Source organism: Erythrolamprus reginae, chromosome Z, assembly GCF_031021105.1.
Source record: "Erythrolamprus reginae isolate rEryReg1 chromosome Z, rEryReg1.hap1, whole genome shotgun sequence".
Taxonomy (NCBI): domain Eukaryota; kingdom Metazoa; phylum Chordata; class Lepidosauria; order Squamata; family Dipsadidae; genus Erythrolamprus; species Erythrolamprus reginae.
This window is the reverse complement of record NC_091963.1, coordinates 80,193,574-80,219,237: the sequence shown is the minus strand read 5'-3', so window position 1 is coordinate 80,219,237 and position 25,664 is coordinate 80,193,574. Positions and strand designations below refer to the sequence as shown.

Here is a 25,664-nt window from a genome sequence, read left to right as displayed (position 1 = left end):
AGGGGCTCTTACCAGATACTGCTAAATGAGTTTCAGAAAGACGAAGAATTGTGGGTAGGTGGGGGGAGGTCTGTAGAACTAGCCACAAAGGGTGTAGGGATTCAACACTGAATTGAGGCGTGATGAGGCTAAACGGGGAGGGCAGAGTTGATCACTCGCTGGTAGAAAGCGAGACTTTTCCCGAGACTGGCAAAACGAATTATACTCCTAACCTGTAGGCAGGAATAGCTTGTAGTAGCTGGCTGAGAGTAAGCCCTCTTTAAAGGTGCAGGGGACGTCCTGCAATCTACCGTACAATTGGTGTGCTGTCTTATTCGAGACTCAGAGAGAGACGGTAATCACGTTTCTTCCCTCATTTTGAGCCGCGAGATTGACGAAATGTTCTGTTTTTATTCTGAGTTTCCGATGGTACTGCTGTTTACCTTGCTGCATTCTCATTGGAGACAAATAAAATAAGAACAAATACCTAGCTCCTAATAGTATCCCATCCCCATCACTTCTAACCGTTTCCGCCCTCTCCCTTTAAATTTAAATTATGGGCGGGTTTCGGGAAAGGCGGTGGCGGCGACTGTCTCACGTAGTTGGAAACGCTTTTTACAACTCTTCCCTCAATACTCAGCAAGGAGCAGTTAGTAAAGCGTGTTTTTCCATTACAATTCATCTACACTTACAGTGAATGAGTAGTCAATGGAAGTGCAGATATTAGATTATAATAACTCCTATATTTCCATGGATTATTTTGCAAATGCGCCTGCATAGATTAAGTTTGCGATTTTTATGTGTTATAAATTCTAAGAACCTGTATTTGCGTACAAATACCTATAACTCTTAAGAACGTTTCCATGAGTAGTCCAATTCACGTGAATGCATATAATTTCTAATAAACACATATTCTCGATTAGAGACCTTTTTTAAAAAAAGATACAATTTTATATGGGTTGTAGCACTTTTTAAAAATGCTTCAAATTGGAATTTTACGTTATCGTAGTTTTAACATTTAATACGATCTGACATTTTGTTCCACTGATTAATTTGAATATCTCGGACTACAGATTTTTTTAGGTTTCTTCCAAGATGATGTTCCTTAATTTAAATTCTAAACTGCATGGAAATTAACTTTGCATATGGAAACTCCACATGAACGTTTCACTGATGAACCAGAGTTTATCTTGCTCAGATCAACCGAATAATGATCCCCTTTCTCGCCATGACCTACATTTATTTGTCAGTCTTACTGAATTACGTGATTGATGAATCTATAATGATGCCAAACTTTAAAATTGAACAACTTGCTGCCTCATTCGGTCTACAGCAGATATTTACACGAAAGGTGCGCTTAGTAAGGAGGCAAGGAAATCTAATGAAGGAAGAATCCATTGTGTATAAAATAATTTAAGTTTTATTTTAAGAATATCAGTATTTGCTGTCTGTCTGTAGTTAACAAGATTAGGATTTCCTGTTTTTCCTTATCTTGTGACTGTCACTTTGGGATCTGTTTTTAACAAGATAAATGTTTGCTGTTTAATAAGATAAATGTTTGCTGTTTACCCAATAAACTATTCATCTCCGGGAGAGGGAGGCAGGATGTAGACCATATTTGGGCAAGGAATTCTGTGTACCCCTATGATAAGTTGAGGAATTCTATGTACCTTTGTGATTTGTAAAAACCTATATAACCTGCTCTTTAGCTTCTGTACAAGTGTCTCTTCCTTTGGGAAGAGTACCCGCTTTGCAAACCGTTTTTGATATACCCAGAGAGAATAAACATTTCTGTTCTCTTTGTCCAAACGTCTCGTGTGAACCTTTTCATAAAATTTCAGCGCACAACTTGGGGGCTCTCCCGGGATTCCATCCTGTTGACTGTCCAGGGAGGAACGTCTTTAGGTGCACCCTGTCCCATTTGGACAGAAGACGAACCTCCATGGATAGGCAATCGGCTCTGGTAGACCCGTAAAATTGGCTAAACGAGATCACTAGGACAAGGAGACAGAAAGAGGAAGAGACAAAGAGAAATAATAGAAGGCCCCTCGAGGACCGGGCAACCCTGTGCACAGGTCTGGTAAGTACCTGTAATTTGCTATGGCATTTTACAACTAAGGGACTACTTACTCAGACGGTTATTGGGCGGGTAGGCTAGGTTGTTTGGAGACTATTGAGTGTGTGTGGTGAGACGTCCTTTTGAGGGGTCCTATTAGAGGATCTGCAGGACGATGTGAGAGTTGACTCCTGATTTGCGGTTCCATCCTCCCGCGAGGGAATTGGCCAGAAAAGGAGGCACGAAAGTTGGTGAAGTGTGAATTGAAAGTCTCAATAGTGCTGAAACCTCCGGTTTCGCTGAGGACCGCAGCGGAGTCTCTTGGCAGGGCTCTGCCTTGAGACCCCTTCAACCCTCCCAGAGGTCGCTCCAACGCGATCGGATCGAGTCCGGATGGCTCGATCCTAGAACAGGGGATTCCCCTCTGTCCGGAGAGCCATCGCCGAGGCTCCGGGGACAGAGGGTTCATCCTGCAGCTCTGGTGCAGGGAGCACCGGTCCTCTTTCGAGAGGACACGGCCATTGCGATCCCACCTAACCAGCGGGAAGCAAGAAATATCAGAAAGTAAAAAGCAGAGAAATTAAACAACTCTATCTGAAAAGGGAATACCTCAAAAGAAGCTACAATTAAGGTAAAAAATTTCTATGTTCCATGTTAAGTAAGAAGATTGAAATACAAGAAAACGGAGAATTGAGAGTTTAAACGAAGGCGAAAGAGAAAGTTGTTAAAACAACATTGTATCCAGGCGCGATTTAACAGCCGGAACTTATTCTTAACACTTTCACTCATTTGGAACTGTAAAATTTCTGCAAACAAGGGGATCCAGAGGATTTTAAAAATGAGACACTAAAGGATTTATTATATACAAAATGATATTATTTGGTTGAAAATTTTTTCTTTTCCCTTTTTGAAGTAATTGGTTACGAAACACTGCAAAAATGAAGTCCGGGCTGGGATTATTCTAGCGGAAGGATCAGGACTGCTCATTATCTATCTACAATTTTTGAATAAATATATATAAAGAAAAAAAACCTTTTTCCTATACTTGAGATTTTTAAAATTTGGACTATTTGATTGACATCACTTGGATTATTTCGTTGGAGTATTTCGTTTGGAATTCGTTTGGATTAATAGCGGTTTTGGATTAACAGCGGTTTCGTTGGATTTACAGCGGAGAGTTTTTCCTGGGCTGTGAGAGACGGACCGACTTCATTTTAACTTTGTGAAATTAAACTGCATTTGCTTGGAAAAAGCTTTATAAACTTTTAAAAGACTATACAGTGGAACCCCGACATAAGAGCTGCTCTACTTAAGAGCAACTCGAGATAAGAGCTGGGAGGGGAGAGATATTTTTGTTCTACTTACAAGCCCAAATTCGAGATACAAGCGCCAAGGAGCTGTCTCCTGAAGCCAAACGCTAACTTCCGCGTTCGGCTTCAGGAGACAGCTGCGAAGCGGCGCGCGTGTTTTAAAAGGTTGCAGCCGGCCTGGGGGGCTCGGGGGGGTGCTTGCAGCTTTCTTTCTTGCTCTTTTTCTTTCTCTCTTTTACCTTCCCTTCCTCTATTTCTTCTTTTCTTTCTCCTTCCCACCTTCTTCCCTCCCTCCCTCCCTTCACTCATTCCTCTCTTACTCTCCCCTTTCATAAGTTTCCTTGCTTCCTTCCTCTGTTCCTGTCCCTTCCCCCTTTCTTTCTTTCTTTCTTTCTTTCTTTCTTGCTCTTTTTCTTTCTCTCTTTTACCTTCCCTTCCTCTATTTCTTCTTTTCTTTCTCCTTCCCACCTTCTCCCCTCCCTCCCTCCCTTCACTCATTCCTCTCTTACTCTCCCCTTTCATAAGTTTCCTTGCTTCCTTCCTCTGTTCCTGTCCCTTCCCTCTTTCCTTCCTTCCTTCCCACCCTCCGTCCATTCATTCACCCATTCCTCTCTTGATCGCTTAAAGCCGGTCCCTGGTGCAAAAAGGGTTGGGGACCTCTGTCCTACAGGATTGGGTGGCAGAGAAGTTGAACATATGTAAATTTAAAAGTTTAAGAAAGTTTACAAGTTAAGTGAAAGAAACTTCATTATTCATTTATATGTACATGTACATTTCTTCATTAAAAACATGTCTTTCTGCATAATTTAGACTAACTTTGTGAGTTTTTTGAGGGCTGGAACCAATTAAAATTATTTACATTAATTCCTATGGGGAAAAGTCGTTCGAGATAAGAGCTGCTCGACTTAAGAACCCAGGTCCGGAACGAATTAAACTCGTATCTCGAGGTACCACTGTATTCTTCTTCAAATTACGGAATACCCTTGCAGCTTTCATTAAGGTGTTTCTGACAGCAAATTAGATCTTCAATCAAATCATCTTATTAGAATTGGAATATTAATAATTGTTTTTTCTTTTTTGCGTTTTCCCTCTGATAACTTTAACGTTTGAATTTCAATTTTACATTACATTATATTATAATTAATCTTGGTTTTGTTTATGCATTGCTAAATTTTTGGTCTTTGGTTCCCTGTTCCTCTTTGATTGAACAATAATTTTTAACTTTGATTGCCCCCCTTCTCATATTTTCTTTTTCTCTTTGTTTGCATTCACCTTCTCTTTCTGCTGACTTTCCTTTTTATTTCTTCTGCTGTGCTAAACCAACTTCTCTTCTTCTTTTTTCCTCTCTTTCTTTTCTCTTCTTGATATAAAATTTGGACTTTAGAGTAATAAGAATTAATAAGCTGAGCATTAACTAGCTATATTTTATATTTTGAATTCTAATTGTGTTTGAAATTGAGCCTTTTATCTGAATTAGAATCCTTATTGTTATTAACTTAGCACAACTGACACGGTGGGTTTGGAATTTATAGTATTTGTCTACATACTGCCAACATAAAATAACATTAAATTTAAATTTGAAATTTGAAAATGTCAAGTACTTCCACCCATACTAAAACAATCAAGAAGCAGACAACTGTTGTTTCTTCTCCGCAAAGTTCACCTCATCCATCCCCCGCACAGCCGGTCTTATCAGCAACTATGTTTACCAAGGAAAAAGACAGAGAGAAACAACCTTCCCTGGCTTCAATCCAAGAGACATTAACTACATTAAATGACTTTATGTTACAATCCCAACGAGATGCAACCCAACAGAGAGATGAAATTAAAGCAGAGATGGCTGAAATGAAGGTGGATACAGGTGAGATGAAAGACCAGATGAAGGAGATCAAACAAGCTTTGCAAGATAATGAAGAACGAATGAAGGCAGTGGAAGAAAAGGCGGAAAAGGTGGAGAAAAGAATTGGTCATCTGGAGGACAAAGCTGCTTCACGTTACAGAGGGTATGATGAATCAATCACACATCTGGAAATGCAACGTGCGTCATATGGACTTCGATTTCAAAATGTAATAGAAGAAAAAGATGAAGATTTAAAGGCCATTATGGCTGACATTATTGGGAAAATCCTCCAGATGGACCCACTTGACATAAAAACAGAAATCGATGAAGTCTTTAGAATCTCTAATAGCTACATACGCCGTTTTAATCTTCCACGTGAGATTCACATCAAATTTGTAAGAAAAAGCTTGAGAGATGACATACTGCATCGGTCAAGAGCGGGTCAATTACAACACCAAGGCAAAGAAATAAAAATATTAAAACAAATTCCGAGACGTGTTCGAGAGACTAGAAGAGACTATCATTTCTTGACCAAACTTTTGATTAAAGAAAATATAACTTTTCGCTGGCTTATTCCACAAGGACTATCATTGACATGGAAATCAACAAGATATAAGTTGGAGAATTTAGACCAAGCAAGAGACTTTTATGAAAACAGTGGAATAAGCGAAATGGAACAGTTAACAAAAGAACTGGAAGCAATGCAGGCTGAAGCCATGGGGGCATTCACCCAAGCGGAGGAGCAGGACCATGGGGCCAGAAGAAAGCAACCTCAACGCGAAACCAAGAAATACAATAAATGACTATATTGAGAGATCTAAAAATCTTCTCAGTAAATGTCAATGGACTTAATGAACCAAAGAAAAGAAAACAAATGTTTTCCAAAATTAAGAACCAAAAAGCTCAAATTGTGATACTCCAAGAAGTACATATAAAAAAAAGCAATCGGAATTTATTGTTAAATAATAAAATTGGAAATATGTATGCTGCATTAGCAGATCAAAGGAAAAGAGGAGTGGCAATGTATGTTGAGAGCTCTATAAATTCCAAACAATTATTTAGTGATAATGAAGGTAGAATTTTGATTGTCCAGGTTGATATTGAACCCAAACCTCTTGCTATTGTTTCTATATATGCCCCAAATGATGATCAAACTACATTTTACGAAAAATTACATCAAAAAATTATAGAGTTAAATTTGGAAAATATGTTAATTATTGGAGATTTTAATGCTATAACAAACAGACAATTAGACCATTCGGGGGTGAAGAAAAGTTGTAAAAAGAAAAAAAAGAATTTATTGCCCTCCATTTTTCAAAAAATGAAAGCAGAATTGTTATTGAATGACATTTGGAGGGAAAGACATCCTCATAGAAGGCAATATACTTTTTACTCAAACCCCCACAAAATTTGGACTAGAATAGATATGGTGTGGGCTCCTAAAACAACAGCAGAATACATACAAGAGGTAGAAATAGATGTTAATACTTGGGCGGACCACAATCCAGTTATAGTTTATATGAGAAATATTAAAAAGTATTATAATTGGCAAATGAATAGAAATATTTTGAAAGAGAAAGAATATAAAGAATGGATTGAAAAGGAATTAAAAATATTTTTTGAAATTAATAAAAATACAGTGGTACCTCAAGATACGAACCCCTCGTCTTACGAACAACCCGAGATACGAACCCGGGGTTCAGAAAAAATTTGCCTCTTCTTACGAACATTTTTCATCTTACGAACGGCAAACCCCCCGGCTGTTTTAAAAGGTGACAGCCGGGTGGCGGGGCTTCTCGGCGACCTCCCGAACACTGAACCCGGAAGTTCGGGTTCCGGAGGCCTCTGAGAAGTCCCGCTGCCCAGCTGTCGTCTCCCACCAGTACTGTACTTCTCCCAAGACAACGCGGTTTCAGCCTCCCTTTGCTCCACGCTGCTTCGCCCTGCCTGTCATCCTGGCTCAAGCAGGCGGCGGCAGACCGTCTTTGTGTTTTTTGCTGGGGGGGAGCAGGAAGACCTTCCTGACTCCCTCCCCCCAGCCAAAAACACAAAGACGGTCTCCGCTTGAGCCAAGATGACAGGCAAGGGCGAAGCAGCGCTCAGCAAAGGGAGGCTGAAACCGCCGGCAGCTTCAGCTTCCCATTGCCCCGTGGGCGGCGGCAGACTGCCTTTGTATTTTTGGCTGGGGGGGAAGGAGGAGGCGCAGGATCGGGGCGGCGACGGGCGCGGGGCGAGGCAGCAGGTCAGCATCCTGGGCGGGCGAGGAGACGCGGCCGAGCGGGCCCGGCTCAGGCTCCGGCTAGACCTCCAGCAAGACGGGGCGGGCAGCGACTGGGTGCTGTGGTGGTGGCGGCGAGGGTGTGTCTGACTCGGGGCTGGCAGCGCCTGACGCAGCGGGGAACATTGGTGCGGGAGGCAGGAGAGGACCGGGTGACCAGAGTAGCAGCGCCGCCGCCGTCGCCGCCATGCCCGGCTCGGCTTCCCTGGCTGCTTGGCAGTGGAGGCTCGGCCGAAAGGGGCTGGAGCCGCAGAGCTTTGCCTCCCGCCACTCGCCCCTGTGCCGCCAGCGCGTCATCTTCCCTCCCAGACTAAAAGGCCGGCCTTCGGGGATGAGGGGGCGTGCTTGGCTCTGCTCCGGTCCCCCGATCGTCTCCTGCCTCCCGCGCCGATGTTCCACGCCACACCCGGCTCGGCTTCCCTGGCTGCTTGGCCGGGGGGGCTCGGGCAAAAGGGGCTGGAGACGCAGAGATTTGCCTCCCACCCCTCGCCCGTGCCGCCGGCACGTCATCTTCCCTCCCAGACAAAAAGGCCGGCCTTCGGGGATGAGGGGGCGTGCTTGGCTCTGCGTCTCCAACCCCTTTCGGCCGAGCCCCCCCGGCCAAGCAGCCAGGGAAGCCGAGCCGGGCGTGGAACATCGGCGCGGGAGGCAGGAGACAATCGGGCGACCGGAGCAGCAACACTGCCGCCGTCACCGCCACGCCCGGCCCGGATTCCCTGGGTGTTTGGCTGGCGGGGCTCGGAGGAAAGGGGCTGGAGACGCAGATTTGCCTCCCACCCCTCGCCCGTGCTGCCGGCGCGTCATCTTCCCTCCCAGACAAAAAGGCCAGCTTTCGGGGAGGAAGGGGCGTGCTCGGCTCTGCGTCTCCAGCCCCTCACCGCCACGCCCGGCCCGGATTCCCTGGCTGTTTGGCCAGGGAGGCTTGGCCGAAAGGGGCTGGAGACGCAGAGCCGAGCACGCCCCTTCCTCCCCGAAAGCCGGCCTTTTTGTCTGGGAGGGAAGATGACGCGCCGGCGGCACGGGCGAGGGGTGGGAGGCAAATCTCTGCGTCTCCAGCCGATGTTCCCTGCCACGCCCAGTTCGGCTTCCCTGGCTGCTTGGCCGGCGGGGCTCGGAGGAAAGGGGCTGGAGATGCAGATTTGCCTCCCACCCCTCGCCCGTGCCGCCGGCGCGTCATCTTCCCTCCCAGACAAAAAGGCCAGCTTTCGGGGAGGAAGGGGCGTGCTCGGCTCCAGCCCCTCACCGCCACGCCCGGCCCGGATTCCCTGGCTGTTTGGCCAGGGAGGCTTGGCCGAAAGGGGCTGGAGACGCAGAGCCGAGCACGCCCCTTCCTCCCCGAAAGCCGGCCTTTTTGTCTGGGAGGGAAGATGACGCGCCGGCGGCACGGGCGAGGGGTGGGAGGCAAATCTCTGCATCTCCAGCCGATGTTCCCTGCCACGCCCAGCTCGGCTTCCCTGGCTGCTTGGCCGGCGGGGCTCGGAGGAAAGGGGCTGGAGACGCAGATTTGCCTCCCACCCCTCGCCCGTGCCGCCGGCGCGTCATCTTCCCTCCTAGACAAAAAGGCCGGCTTTCGGGGAGGAAGGGGCGTGCTCGGCTCTGCGTCTCCAGCCCCTTTCGGCCGAGCCTCCCTGGCCAAACAGCCAGGGAATCCGGGCCGGGCGTGGCGGTGACGGCGGCAGTGTTGCTGCTCCGGTCGCCCGATTGTCTCCTGCCTCCCGCGCCGATGTTCCACGCCCGGCTCGGCTTCCCTGGCTGCTTGGCCAGGGGGGCTCGGCCGAAAGTGGCTGGAGACGCAGATTTGCCTCCCACCCCTCGCCCGTGCTGCCGGCGCATCATCTTCCCTCCCAGACAAAAAGGCCAGCTTTCGGGGAGGAAGGGGCGTGCTCGGCTCTGCATCTCCAGCCCCTCACCGCCATGCCCGGCCCGGATTCCCTGGCTGTTTGGCCAGGGAGGCTTGGCCGAAAGGGGCTGGAGACGCAGAGCCGAGCACGCCCCTTCCTCCCCGAAAGCCGGCCTTTTTTGTCTGGGAGGGAAGATGACGCGCCGGCGGCACGGGCGAGGGGTGGGAGGCAAATCTCTGCGTCTGCAGCCCCTTTTGCCCGAGGCCCCCCCCCCCGGCCAAGCAGCCAGGGAAGCCGAGCCGGACGTGGCGGCGACGGCAGCGGTGTTGCTGCTCCGGTCGCCCGATCATCTCCTGCCTCCCGCGCCGATGTTCCCAGCAACCCCCCCAGCCCGGCTGTCACCTTTTAAAACAGCCTGGGGGCTTCTCGGCGACCTCCCTAATGCCGAACCCGGCGTTGGGGAGGTCGCTGAGAAGCCCCCAGGCTGTTTTAAAATGTGGCAGCCGGGCGGCAGCGTTTTTTTTGCGGTTTTTTTTTTTGGTTGCACGGATTAATTGACTTTACATTGTTTCCTATGGGAAACAATGTTCCGTCTTACGAACCTTTCATCTTACGAACATCCCCCCGGCACCAATTAAGTTCGTATCTTAAGGTTCCACTGTACAGACACCACTCCACAGAACTTATGGGATGCGACTAAAGCATACATAAGAGGATTAACAATATCCTATACCGCAAAATATAATAAAGAAAGAAAAAGAAAATATGAACAATTAATAAATGAACTAAAACAATTAGAGTCTTTATCACAACAAAATGTGAAAAATAAAGACTTGGGAAAATAAATAAATTTAATTAAACATAAAATTAGACTACAAGAACAAAACCAGATATTGGAAAAAATAAAAAGAGCTAAGCAACAATATTTTGAGCAAGCAAATAAACCAGGTAGATGGTTAGCATATAAATTGAGAAAACAGAGACAATCTAAATTAATTAGACAGTTAGAAGATAAGGATGGAACAATAAAACATGATTCAGAGGAAAAAGCAAATATAGTTCAGAATTTTTTTAAAGAATTGTACAAAGATGACAATATTGAAGAAGAAGTAGTATTTAAATATCTAGAGAGTGCAGAGCTACCACAAATAACAGAAGACCAACAAGAAAAGATGGAGAGTCCAATAACAATGGAAGAACTCCTCACAGTTATTAAAAAGCAGAAAAATAATAAAGCCACGGGGCCGGACGCTATTCCAGCAGAGTGGTATAAAATAGAAAATGAAGTATTAAGAAATAATATGTTGCAAATTTTTAACGAATGTAGATAGATGGTAAAATTCCTAAATCATGGTCGGAATCTTTGATAACTTTAATTCATAAACCAGATACAGCAAAAGAAAAAATTAAAAACTATAGACCAATATCTTTATTGAATGTTGATTATAAAATTTTTATAGCAATACAGTGATCCCCCGCTCGTTGCGAGGGTTCCGTTCCAGGAGCCCCCGCAACGAGCGGGTTTTCGCGAAATAGCGATGCGGAAGTAAAAACACCGTCTGCGCATGTGCAGACGGTGTTTTTACTCCCACAGCGCTAGCGAGGAGCCGAAGATTGGGGGCAGGGCGGCTGTTTGCCGCCGGCATGGAGGGCTTCCTAGCAGCCCCCCCTTGCTATCGGCGGTTTTGAGCTGAGTCCGGAAGCGAATTCGCTTCCGGACAGCTCAAAAGCGCCGATAGCAAGCGGCAAGGAACGGCTTGTCTCGGCGCTTTCGAGCTGACAGCTCGAAAGCGCCGAGACAAGCCGTTCCTTGCCGCTTGCTATCGGCGCTTTTGAGCTGTCCGGAAGCGAATTCGCTTCCGGACTCAGCTCAAAACCGGCGATACCAAGCGGCAAGGAACGGCTTGTCTCGGCGCTTTCGAGCTGACAGCTCGAAAGCGCCGAGACAAGCCGTTCCTTGCCGCTTGCTATCGGCGCTTTTGAGCTGTCCGGAAGCGAATTCGCTTCCGGACTCAGCTCAAAACCGGTGATACCAAGCGGCAAGGAACGGCTTGTCTCGGCGCTTTCGAGCTGACAGCTCGAAAGCGCCGAGACAAGCCGTTCCTTGCCGCTTGCTATCGGCGGTTTTGAGCTGAGTCCGGAAGCGAATTCGCTTCCGGACAGCTCAAAAGCGCCGATAGCAAGCGGCAAGGAACGGCTTGTCTCGGCGCTTTCGAGCTGACAGCTCGAAAGCGCCGAGACAAGCCGTTCCTTGCCGCTTGCTATCACCGGTTTTGAGCTGAGTCCGGAAGCGAATTCGCTTCCGGACTCAGCTCAAAACCGGCGAGAATGAACGGCGTGGGCGGGCGAAGGGCGGGCGGCAGCGAGGAGTTTGCGTGGGCGGTGGGGAAACTCCTCGCTGACGCCAGCAAGAGGGGGAAGACCCAGGGAAGCCGCTGCCATCTACGCATGCGTGCCCGGCACGCATGCGTAGATGGTATTTTTGACTTCCGGGTTGAAAAATAGCGAAGTACCCTGTTCGCAATGGTTGGGGACGCAATAAACGGGGGATCACTGTATATGCAGATAGGCTGAAAACTGTAATAAATAGTAAAATTCATCCAGACCAAAATGGCTTCCTTCCAGGTAGACAAATCAAAAATAATCTTAGAACAATCATTAATGTATTAGAGTACTATGAGCAATATTCAGATAAAACATTATCTTTAATGTTCCTAGATGCCCAAAAAGCTTTTGACAACGTGAATTGGACATTTATAAAGATGCAATTAAACAAAATGAGATTCGGCCCCAAATTTGTCAATTTAATAGATGCTATTTATTCAGAACAAACGACAAAAATTATATTAAATAATGAGCAATTAGAAGTGTTTAAAATAAATAAAGGAGTGCGGCAAGGATGTCCCATCTCACCTCCCCTTTTTATTATGACTTTAGAAACACTCTTAATAAAAATAAGAGCAGACCCAAAGATAAAGGGCTTAACAGTTAGAAAAGAGACATATAAAGTCCAGGCTTTTGCAGATGATTTGACTTTTATAATGGAAGATCCATTGGTTACAGCACCAAGATTAATCCAAACAATAGAACAATATGGTAAGGTAGCAGGTTTGAAAATAAATAAAAATAAAACAAAAATTATAACTAAAAATATGAGTAAAATACAAGAAAGTAATTTAGAATGTATTACTGGAATGCAAATAGTTAAAAAAGTAAAGTACTTGGGAATATGGCTAACAGCTAAAACAATAACATTAAAAAATGATAACTACATAAAATTAATTAATGAAATCAAAAAGGATTTAGAAATATGGAATAATTTAAAAATATCATTCTTGGGAAGAATTGCCACGATTAAGATGAATATCTTACCTAAGGTATGATTTTTATTTCAAGTGATCCCAATTAATCCAGGGGCAATTTTTTTAAAAAAATCTAACAAACGTGGTTAAAAAAATTTTATGGCAAGGGAAAAAAGCAAGAATTAAGATAAATATGTTAGAAGATATAAAAGAGGGGGGGGGGGTTTGCCCTCCCAAACTGGAAATTATACTATCAGGCAGCCGCTTTAACATGGATTAAAAATTGGATAACTTTAGAGGACACAAGAACATCAAAATTAGAAGGACATGATCTTATGCTTGGCTGGCACGCATTTGTTTGGTATGATAAAGATAAAAATCATTCTTATTTTAAAAGACATACGTTGAGAAAATATTTATTTGGCGTCTGGAAAGATATAAAGAAAAACCACTTTTTAACAATCCCGGATTGGGTTACCCCCTTGGATGCAATAATACACCCAAACTCTATTAATGATACAAGAAATATAAGATATAAAGACTTGTTAGATAACCAAATGAAATTGAAATCTAGAATTAAATTACAAGATGAAGGGATACAAATTGATTGGTGGCACTACGCACAGATTAGATCCAGATATCAGAAAGATAGCATACTTTACGTATTTAATAAAAGTAAAAATCTGTTAAGTGACTTAATTACTAAAAATCAAAATAGGGTAATTGGAAAAATATATAAATATTTGATTACTCATAAGAATATCGAGTTAACATTAAAAGATAGTATGATACATTGGTGTAGAAACATAGGTAAAGAAATTGATTTAGATACATGGGAGAAAGTTTGGATGTGTAATTGGAAGATGACAAAGTCAGTTTCTATGAAAGAGAACCAAATTAAAATGTTCTATAGATGGCATCTCCCACCAAGTAGAATAGCAAAAATGTTCCCAAAGACATCACCCTTATGCTGGAAATGCAAGAAAGAAATAGGATCCTACTACCACCAATGGTGGACATGTAGTAAAGCTAAAATGTATTGGAAAATGATTGAGAAAATGACAAAAGAGATTACAAAGCAGAAAATAGATTTCACCCCGGAGTTTGGTTTGCTAGGAATTACTAACCAAAATTACAAAAAAGAAATTTTGTATTTGATTATACATATTTTTACAGCGGCAAGGATTATCTACGCACAAAATTGGAAAGGGGAAGATATCCCCAAAGAAGAGGGAGTTATTGCAAAAATATTAGACTGCGCGGAAATGGACATGATGACAAGACGCTTGAATGATCAGGAAGAAACCAAATTTTATGAAACATGGAACAATGTTTATGAATGGATAGATAAGAATAAAAAATAAAGAAAGAAGAGTAACAATAAGTATATTGTTAGATGGTGTGTAAATAGAATAAATCTCCATGCCCCTAATATTGGATATGTCCCTTGTGAAATAATGATAGTTTTAAATATTACTGCTCGAACCAATAAGACTGTGCCTGAGAATATTACCATGCCTGAGAATAATCTATGGACTAATGATGTTACCATGTCTTATTTCCTTAATTAGAAGTTTTGTCCAGAGTTCCATTGAAAGTATTGTATCCGGTCAATAATCAATTAAAACTATAATGGTAATGAAAAAGATTGGGGACGAGTTGAAATTACTGGAGAATGAACAGCAAACTATTCAGGAAGAGAAAATGAATAATGAAGAAAAAAGCAAGTTGTTAGAAATAAAACAAAATCTTAAAAAGCTTTGTATTAAAACAAAGAAGAGAAATGAAGGAATTGAAGGAAGAATCCATTGTGTATAAAATAATTTAAGTTTTATTTTAAGAATATCAGTATTTGCTGTCTGTCTGTAGTTAACAAGATTAGGATTTCCTGTTTTTCCTTATCTTGTGACTGTCACTTTGGGATCTGTTTTTAACAAGATAAATGTTTGCTGTTTAATAAGATAAATGTTTGCTGTTTACCCAATAAACTATTCATCTCCGGGAGAGGGAGGCAGGATGTAGACCATATTTGGGCAAGGAATTCTGTGTACCCCTATGATAAGTTGAGGAATTCTATGTACCTTTGTGATTTGTAAAAACCTATATAACCTGCTCTTTAGCTTCTGTACAAGTGTCTCTTCCCTTGGGAAGAGTACCCGCTTTGCAAACCGTTTTTGATATACCCAGAGAGAATAAACATTTCTGTTCTCTTTGTCCAAACGTCTCGTGTGAACTTTTTCATAAAATTTCAGCGCACACTAACATGCTTCCTAGCTCTTGTGCGACTTCGACGCTTCCTAGGCGAGGCAAAATACTACACTCGAGCAACATGGAATCCGGGCCAAAGGCGTTGTTTATTCTTTTTCCTTGGCCCTGCTTTTGCTCCAAAGCGAGGTGGAGTTCGAGGCCGGGATTGGGAGGTTAGAGTCTCTGGGAAGCCATGTGGAGAAACGGAATTTGCGTATAGAATTATTTTTCTCCATCCGATCCTGTATTTGCACCTTTACACGGTGTGATCGTGTACTGATATTCTACGGGGTTGTTCTAGGAAGTCTGGATTTCTACACGAGACTCGTGCCGTTTTTAGTAGGCATGCTGATCTCACTGAATTTGCAGAATTAAGCAATGTGTGCTTGATCCTATAGTTATTTTACCGTCAGTTGTTTATGCAAATCAGTGTGTGTGGCCATGCTGCTGTTATGCCACAACACAAACTTTTGTGTTGTAAATTGTGTGCTGTTGGCACATTCCTGAAGGGGGGGAAAAAGAAATTATGCTTTAATTAATTCGAGATAATGCTTACTATCCTTGCACATCTTGCAATAGATTTACTCGAAAGTTGGTTTCCAATGACTTTTTGATCTGTAATAAATGTATTAAAAGAGAATTTAATATTTGTGTAAGCAACTCGGGAATGATGTGCAATTGGTGCACATCAGTTGCACATCAAATACACATATTTGGGAGACCCATTTCAAGTATGGGGACCCTAACGATTATATTATACATTACAATACTTTTCTACCACTTAACTCAAAAAATTCTATTGGCCCACACTATAAAGGAGCCATGCAAATGTTGTGTCACAAACACATAGCACAAAAACAATTACAGCAGTGCTTCCAGCAGAGTGCATAGAAGCCTGCTTAAGAGGGTTTTATAATTTCTTTTAAATTTTAAGGAACATTTTCCAAAATGGGGACAGCCACTGAGCAGTTTGCCTTTCTCTATGAAGTCAGATCTTCAGCAGTGTACTCATAAAACACAGAAAATCATATAGGGTAAAACATAAATATGGCACTGTGTTTTAGAAATAATAATAGGGAAGTAACTCACTTTAAATACAATTAACTTGTCACTTATCTTGGATTTTAATAGCTGTATGAATATGTCATGTTTTTTTAATACTTTCAAATAACCATTTGAGTAATTTAGGATAGGGGGGAAATGGAATGAGAGCCTCCTTTGGAAAAGCTTGTGTGGAACTACCACCAATATTTTGTAATACACAGGGTGAAACATGTTTAACCCAAAATGTCTAAATCAGTTTTCCCCACATTCTGACTACTGTATTTCTTTCGGCTCTGGATTCTTGACAGTGCCCCACTACTGAAAGATTCACAGGTTGTGGAAGGCAAAGCAACCCAGGAGTTAAGTTTGTCAGGCTTGATCTGATGAAGCTCAGTTCCTTCACCTATCTCTTATTTTGAGATTGAGAAGAAGAAATAGAACAAGATTTACTAGGGCAAAAAGCTCCCTGGAAAATCACTCTCTCAATTACCATCCAGTTAACTCTCTCTTTGTGGAGTACAATCTGCTTTTTAAATACTGTTTGTTTTCAGGATGAGATCCTATCTCTTGTTGATAGAAATATATTGTCTCATAATAGCCAGGAGTGATAGGTACCTATTCATTTCATTGCCATCCAAATTTACTCTATTATTAAAGTAAAGAGAGAAAAAAAACCCATAATTCATTTGACACTAAACTAGAAGAATTTAATATAAAATGTGAGAATTTTCAGTGGAGTTTTAGAAATTATTTAATATTGCCATGAATATTGGAAAATATATGTGTGCATGTGAAGGATGAACAATATTTTTTGTTACCCTTTTCCAAAAGGGAAAGCCTTTTTACTTTATAATCCTTAGTTGTTCCAGTCACCCTTTAAAATAAGAAGCATTGGGTGTTATGTATGTAAATTCAAATATGTAAATAACCACCATGTAAATAAGTTATGGTAATTGGGTTCATCTACATACCAGCCGTGGATTGGCTAAACCGCAGCCGGGAGATTCAAGTGGCTATCAAAGCCGCGCCTACCAAAATAAAAACTTTTTAAAAAGGGAACCCCTTGCCCAGTGGTTTGTCTTTTGCCTCAAGTTACTTTTATATACTATGTTGCAAGTCCTTTCAATTGTTGCCAATTCCTAATAAAACTAATCGGCCACCATGTGTGCCTCTCCCTTTCTTCAAATTTAACATTGGGCTAATAAGCCCAGATTGTCTTGTAAACTGGTAATCCTTGATATTACTTTTAGTAGCCACATCTGGTATAATGATTGTAAAAGCAAGCAAAAACATTGCCTTAATCTTAGCTTTTGATGGTTTATTAAAAGCATCAATATATCCTTAACTTCTTTACCATTGTGCTGCTGAATGAGCAAAAGTAAACACATTTACCTTTGCAATCTTAAGACCATGTTTCACCTTCATTAAAAAGATGCTGAGGGCTCAGTTTTGGGGCCTTTGGACAAAGATATTCAGTTAGTAATATTGTTTCCATTAGATATCATTATCAAATTGTCTGTAATTCCTATTTAGTACCTTATCACGACAGAAAAATCAGTCTACTGCCCTTGAACATTTCATGGTTCCTGATTCAGAGGCACTTAATACTATCCTACCCTCTGAGGTCTGAAGAGTTGGGGCTATTGAACTCTAGATGCTGCTGGAGTAGGAGGGGATACTGTTGTACCTCATTCAACAAGCTCACTGAAGAAGGGTATGTAAATTGGCTACTAGAGGAGTAAGTTTCTCAACTTTTATTTTAAAATCATTTTGAGAAGTTTTTTGTTTTATTTATTTATTCATTTATTTGGTTTGACTTCTATGCTTTTCCCCTTTCCTTTTCTATTTTTATCATTGCTTATGCTTTTTGTATAGTTTTTAGAACACTTTGCCATGTAAATAATATGCATGTTATGAAATAAAGTTTCTTTTATTTTATACATTACTTTTAAGTGTTGGATTAGGGTTATTGTTTGTTTTATAGAGATCAGGCTGGTTTGGGGCCCTGCTAATAATGAACTTGTACTACTTTTTACAATTGAAATAATAATCCATCACTCATAATATAATTTATACATAAATTAAGATGGTTCATTGTTTTTCCTTTTGTGAATTAGGCTTAAATTCACATGTATCTAAAAATGAGTAACTATGACTTTTTAAATGTATTCATAAGAATGCTGTTTGAAGTTTCCTCAGGGATTAGAGCTTGATAGGTTTCTGGTGTTGAGTGGATTTAACACTTCACAGATTTACTTTCCCTCCAGCTTTGCCCCATAAGTGTCAAACCTCTTTCTGACACTGTTATAATAACAAATATATAAGGAATTGACCTTTTTATTTTTTTGAGGAAAAAAGACAAAAGTGTTTTAACATGTTAATCTATTTTTATTTATTGAAATTAATTTTGTTTAAAATCAAGTAGCCAGTGGCTAACATACAGAAAATTATGATTAAGATAAACATAATTTGTTTTGATATAGACTGAAAATATTAAATTATAGCTATGCATATTTCGAGGGGACACTGAATTGGTTATCCTAAATAAGAAAAGAGATTTCAAATACAGAAATATCTGGCTATAAGCTTTTTAAAATATGTATAATTAAATTCCAATGTTACATATTTGAGAGAAAAATACTGTAAATAGAACAAGAAAACAGCTTTCTTTTTGGATCTAGTGTCCAACAATTGCCTCTTCTGGATTCAAAAGTGTTCCATATCTATAAAAATAACGTTTTAAGAATTGGTATATGAAAACTAAAAATAAACTCAGGAACATTTTTTTAAACACTTTTAGAACTTCAACATTTTGCTTGCCCCATCCGAATAACCGAAGTAGCTTTCTTCTTAGTTTGGCAATATACAATATTTGAGCATAAGGCAGAAGTGTGGTATACAAGTAAATCTTTATATAGGTAGGTAGGTAGGTAGATGTGAAATTTGATTATTAGTTCTTATATTGTGGATAATAAATTGCATGATTAGTGTTGAAGTTTTTTGAAAAAAAATCACCCTTGAGATGAATACATAAGCGATTACATTTGAAATTTTCAAAATGTAAACATGCATGCATCTGAAATATACCCAGATGATTGCTAATCTAAAGTGAATATTAAAAACCTCAGATAAAAACCCCTAGAGAAAAGGAAGAAAACATTATTTATTTATTTATTTATTTATTTATTTTGTCAAACAATTATAGGGTGGTAATTTGTACACATAAAACAGATAAGTAACAAAGAAGACAATAGAACAGGGACGGTAGGCACAATGGTGCGCTTATGCACGTCCCTTACAGACCTCTTAGAAAGGGGGAGAGGTCAATTGTAGATAGTCTAAGGTTAAAGGTTTTGGGGTTAGGAGTAGAAACCACAGCGTCAGGTAATGAATTCCAGGCGTAGATTACTCTGTTGCTGAAAATGTATTTTTTGCAGTCAAGTTTGGAGTGGTTGACATTTAGTTTACATATTACATATTATATACAGTAGTTTACATTCAAAACATATTTGAACAATTCAAAATGATCCTTAGAATATCAGCATTTGTCACTGAAAATAATTGTCTCCAATCATGTTGCAGTGATTACAATCAATAATAATTTTTAACAAGAACTAGAATATACTTTTGAAATATTGTAGATTGGAAATGAATGTGTTTTTGCGTATGTGTGTACATCAATTTTTAAAATATAAACAAGATTTTTAAAAATGTTATATGGGTATTTTAGAAGTTATATATTTTAATTCTGTGCTAAAATATATTGCTCTTTAAATATCAAGACCTAGTATAAATAAAGAAGTTGAGCAAAGAATAATGAACAACAGTTTGAAAATATTATTTCAATTCCTTCTCTTCCTCTTTGGTTAAGAGTTAATATTCCTTCCATCAGATGTATCCTACATAACAAAATAATATTTTTTAAATTTCAATTTCATTAACCTATAACCAGGAGATTCTCAGCTTCATATATGGAGTCTTCATGTAATTTATTGGCCAACTTAATTTTTCATAATTATTGCAATTCTACAATGGAAAAGGCTAAACTGCTTTAAATTCATTTTGAATGCCACACAATTTCAGAACAATTACTTATTCTCATTGCTAGATATTTCTCTAAAATCAACTATAAAAGAATAAAATGTGACAGTGTAACAGTAAGGGGGAGGAAGTGTCTGAATTAAATCTATATTATTGGTACAAACAGCAATTCTAGTCAGATTAAGAGCAAATCTCAGGTCTGTGAAATTTATTTCTTATCAAATGTGTATAATTATGCATATTTCTGCAATTCAGTGGTGTTAACATTGCATACATTTCCATTGTTAGCTTTTAATTTCTTAGTCATGTGCAAGATAGTGATAATTATTGATACTAGAAGTATCTTGTAGTGTCATCCATCAGTGAAAGCTCCATAATGAAGTTAGCAATTGTCAGAATTGTCCATTGTCTTTTGTCAAAACAATAAAAGACAGAATATCTATAGTATATTTTCATTTTACTTTTTATTTCAATGTTGAGTCAGTATCAATGACTTCACGGTCTTCCCCTTCCTTCTTAAATTTCAAAATGGTTGTACATTTTAATATTAGTCACAAAAGGTTAAAAGCACTTCCCTTTCTCAAGGAGGATTATCTTCTAGAGAATTCTGGGACTGCAGATGTACACTGCAGCAAAACTCCAAATGTATCTGTTACAAAATCAAAATCATTTCTAGAGTCCCAGCTGCTAAAAATAATAGAATTATAGTAAATCATTGATAAAATTAAAGCATAAAACCATTTTATACTCTAAAGCATTCTAAAACTTTTTCTAAAGCTTTTTTTCTTATTTCGTTTCTTGAATAATGCAAATTTTAAATTTGTTTTTCTATCCTGGGCACACTATGGTATGAAATGTTTTTTTATCTTCTTTTAGTAGATAACATGGTGAGCTATTGCAGTAATTGCCAGCAATGGATATCTTCACATGAATTCAAAATTATTATATGGATTTTGACTCTTTCCCTACAGAGGACATGTAGGATACAAAAGACATTGTGATAGAGATGCTTTAAAAGGCAAGAAAATATTAAGTGGAGGTATTCCATATGTGTATATGCATATATGTGTGTCTATTAAATGAGATGGTTTATTGGATTTCAAGCAAAATTATGCTAAAGGAATAGCTGGTATGATTATAATCACATCATGCAAGTTCCATGGTTTCCATTTAGTGAAATTTCTCAGATGTCAACTTCTTAAGAATATCCCTGCTGTGCAGTGAAAAGCATGAACAAACCAAAGACACAATTCATCTGTGTTTATATTTTACAGACAATGAAAAACCCACTCTTTGTGTGCCTCTCCTTCTTCACCTTATTATTTCATGAAAACTGCAGCATTTTCTCCACAGACACCCCCAAATACCCATCACCCCCACACTGCAGTATTCAGTATTTTTTTTCTTTTCCCTGCCCCCTCTCCCCCCCCTGCAAATTCTGCATGAGCCATCTTTGTTCATTGTTCAGTTTCCCAAAGTCTTTCAAATCTCTTAATAAATAAAAAGCAAAAATGCTGAGAAAATAAAGATTCTTTTCTCAATTTCCACATGCAACTGGAAGCAGACCCACCCAGAAATTGTCTGAGGCTGCCATATACCTGTTGGAGAGAGTGCTGCTGAAAATATTAACATAATAGCAACAGCTGCAGCCTAAATAGAAGCTATGAGATAATTAATATGCTACAGCCGATTAATTTGCTGCAGGTGTGTGAGATCTGAACTACTGTATATAATCCAAGCTATTTCCTGTTTAAATATACTGTAATTGTGCCCCCCACTCATGTGCCAACCAAAAATGCACAAAATAAAAATAAAATGTAATTAATGTAATATAAAGTGTGGTATCTGGTTGTTTTTCCATGCATTGTCATTATCCTTCTCTCCTGAATATTGTAATCCTTGACAAGGATAAAAGAAGGGGAGGTTCAACTCCCAGGAAAAGCAGTTAGCAAAATTTAAAAGTGTTTAAAGAAATTGGATGATATACTTAACCTTGAATATGAAGTACTGTATCTGTAATACTTCTGTAAGCCTGATTGTTAATAGAATTGCACTAAAGCACAAGAAGGGCATGTACATGTATATATCAGAAATGCTGATGCCCAGCATCTGGCCAGAAGCTGTTTATTCAAATTAACCGCTTCAGGAAGCATTGCATCTTCATTGGAAGAAATAGGGCTGCAATATGAACTAGGATGTAAAGAAACCTTTCCAGTTCCAGTGTTGTGGTTGTCTCTGGCCCAGCTCCTGCCCCAAGGAATGTGGAGGTGGATGTGGGGGAAACATCCACATGCCACGGGCCTGTTTTGCTTCCGATAGAATCTCCCGACGAAGGCTTCTCTGACGAAGCATGAGTAGCAGGGAAGAGGGGAGTTTGGCAGACAGCCCAGGAGGAGATCAATCATCCTTATCATCCCTGGATTCTGAACAAGAACTTATGACAGACCCACGCATGTGTAGAGTGATGCATAGGAGAGAACAACTGAAGGATTATTACAGGAGATAAGTGACGTCACCTGTGGTTGGGTGGGGCTGCTGTAATTAGTGCTACAGATAAAAAGAGCAGCGTGCTAGTTTAGCATTGTGGAAGTTTATCTGATTCATAGTTTCGTCAAGATCGTGGTTTTGCTGTTTCCCTGTTCAAAACTGCGTGTAGCCTTTCTGGATTTTGGTATTGGACTCAATTTCCCAGTTACTGGGTGATAAATTGGATTGTATTTTACCTGTGCCTTGTGTGTACCAGAAAATCCCTTTGACATTTAAAAAGGGAGTTTTTTCTGCTTTTCTGTTGATAAAGACTTTTGATTTTCCTTCTATCGTGTGGTATGTGTCTTTTTGGACTAATTACCCTGTAATTACAGGTGGTTGGGACACACCGGCAGAACATCCAGTGGCAGCAGCTGGTAACAATGGTTAACACCAGAGAACCGCACCAACGCTTACCTGCCCATACTTTGACATTGTACGAGGGCTTGCCTTGTCCATGCCTGGTGACTGGATGGATGGAACTCAAACGCTGGAGGTTCGAGACACGGAAGATGGCGACAAAATGCTAAGGGGGGTGACTGAAACGATTGAATGGGACAATGGCCAGGTGCAGGGAACAATAATTGAGTATCGTATCAGGTGCAGAGGGCAATGGCCAGATGATTTGCCCACATGGTGGCCAGGTGCTTAGGATGGTGAGGATGACAACCGAGGCTGGGAACACTGGGGATGACGCCAAGGCATTGGGAATGACACTGTTTGCCCACATGGCAGCTAACTGTGGAGGATGGCGGCCAAACACAAAAGGCAGAGAGCGGAGCTGAAGCTGTCACTTGAGCGCAAAAGACAAGAGCCAGACGTTTTGCCTGCGTGGGTGAGCAGGGTTGCCAGCTGGGCCCTGGCCATGAGAGGAGCCTCTTGGGCCTGTTTCCTGGGTGAGGAATAAAACCCTGCTGCTGAGGCCTTGCTGCCACTGCTGTTGCCATTATGTCAGTCTTCATTGCCACAGTTGCTGCATATACCGGCAGGGGAAACAGCCTGTCTCTCGGAGGCACCCTGAGCTTGACTGGGGGCCTCAACTGTGGGATGTTAACTGAGGGCCTTAACTTTGGGACGTTGAGTTTGACAGCAGCTGCAGCTCCTCCCCCTGTGGGTTTTAGCACCAAACATTTTGGCTCAGAGCCTGCCCACAGGCTTTACCTTGGGAGACTAATATAGAAACAGCTACAATCTCTGCTGCAAGATTAACATCAAGCACACCTGTCTTTACTACTTTTATTACAGACCTGAGTTTGGGTATTAGTAAACCCGTTGGTTCAGCCACTCTCTTTGCTACACTGATTACCTTGCGACTTGCATTATCTCTGCCTGAATTTCCTTTCATTAATAGGCTCCTGTAGTTTTACATTAAATCTGAAAGGCACCACTGCTCCAACCACTACAGTATCTGCAGGACTTTTTCTTTGGGGACCCTTAACTGGGTTAGGAGGAACTTTTTTCTCCCAATGCAAGTACACTTACAACAAGTACATTGAGGAGAAAGAACAAATCCTAGTACACTATTGGTTCTCCTGATATTGAGGAGAAAGGACAAACCTGGCTGGTCGGGTGGTTGTTATGCACACTTTTTTGTATTAACTTATTGCAATCTCTTTTTCTTATACTGATGTCTTTTCTGTGAGGGGGAGTGTTTGAGTATATCCAAGAGGTGCAATGGAGTGAATGGTTGGAGGGACTGAATTGGACGAATGAGAAAGCCAGGGGCATGACTTGGAAGCCTCTGAGTGTGTAAACAGAAGCAAGTGAGAACCTAACTACAACCCTTGGCTTGGTATGGGTGAGGTGTATGACCTCCCGGGGAGGAGGGGGACTGGTGGGGTGGGGGAGATCTCTGAGTGGATGGGAGAGCCAGAGCATCATGGTTATGACTGGGAGAAATAGATAAGGCAGGAGCCAGGGAGTAGGCTGCTCACAGGGAATTAGGAATCCCTGTCTAAGAGTGATTACTTTGTTCTGGCCCCTCTGATTCTGATTCATTGGGCTCACCCTGTATGGTTGATGACATGAGATGTCAGGTCCTGGTCTCAGGCTGCTGCTGTTTAAGGCTAGGTCTGTTTTCAACAAGACCCTCCTTGTCCAAGATTTACTCTTGGAGGAGGGACTGACCTGACATGTATAACCGAGACCTGGCTGGGCCATGAAAGAAGTGTTTCCCTCTTCAGGTTTCAGACAGGTTTCAGGTACTGCATCAGCTGTGACACCAGGGAAAGGGTGGAGGAGTGGCAATCATTGTCCACAAGACTCTTAATCTTAGTCCTTAGACTCTTAGTCCTCGCAGGATACCTGCTCCCAAGATTGTTGGATGTGAATCTCTCCTCTTGTGTTTGTTATTAACATTCCTGCCTCACAGCTGTGTTACAACAGCCCTGCCTATGCTGCTAGAGGCAGTAGCCAGACTGACAGTAGAGTTTCCCAGCGTTATGGTTCTGGGAGACTTCAATTTACCGTCACTTGGTGAATCCTCGGACGTGGCACAGGAGTTTATGGCTTCCATGCAGCCATGTACCTGGCCCAAGTAGTTCAGGGTCTGACTCATAGAGGGGGACAAACGCTTGACATAGTGTTCTTCTTGGAGCAGTGGAGTCATGATCTGGTAATTAAGGGGCATAGATGTTTTTCCCTTGTTGTGGTCAAATCATTTCCTGCTGAAGTTGGACTTTAAGACACCAATCTTCTATCGCAGGGAGCCAATTAAGTGGTTCTGCCCAGATGCCTAATGGACCCAGAAGGGAGCTTGGGGAAATACCTGACTCTCTTGCCCACAATCCAGCTGAGTCCCTGGTGGTTGCCTGGAACAAGACTTCATCAGGGGCACTGGACTGGATTGAGACTTTGTGACCTCTCCATGGTGGTGGATCCAGGAGAGCTCCTTGGTTAACCGAGGAGCTTCAGGAGATGAAGCTCCAGAAGAGACATCTAGAGCTGTTAATACTATGTACATAACTGGTTGGGTTTGATAATATCTAAAGAAACTGTCAAAGTACAGTGGTACCTCAAGATACGAACCCCTCGTCTTACGAACAACTCGAGATACGAACCCGGGGTTCAGAAAAAATTTGCCTCTTCTTACAAACTTTTTTCGAGTTACGAACCGGCGTTCGGAGACTGCTGGGAAGCTGCACGGCTGTTTTAAAAGGTGACAGCCAGGCGGCGGGGCTTCCCAGAAGCCTCCCGAACGC

At 41.5% G+C, this 25,664-nt stretch overlaps 1 protein-coding gene and 1 long non-coding RNA gene across 5 annotated transcripts in view; one reads left to right on the top strand and one right to left on the bottom strand.

The window, feature by feature from the left end:
* Window positions 1-25,664, bottom strand: part of CTNNB1 (catenin beta 1) — a 169,956-nt gene that overhangs the window by 94,021 nt on the left and 50,271 nt on the right. The window contains exon 1 of one of the 4 annotated variants that reach the window (XM_070727376.1): window positions 13-501. The exons of 2 other annotated variants lie outside the window; for them this stretch is intronic. The gene's annotated coding sequence lies outside the window, so the exon portion shown is untranslated. Of the gene's footprint in view, window positions 1-12; window positions 502-25,664 lie in introns of those variants that run through there. One more of the 4 variants, XM_070727380.1, reaches the window with a different exon arrangement.
* LOC139153443 (uncharacterized) lies at window positions 168-21,003 on the top strand. Its single transcript, XR_011556831.1, has 3 exons — window positions 168-334; window positions 17,431-17,611; window positions 20,815-21,003. It is a non-coding gene; the product is annotated as an uncharacterized lncRNA (long non-coding RNA).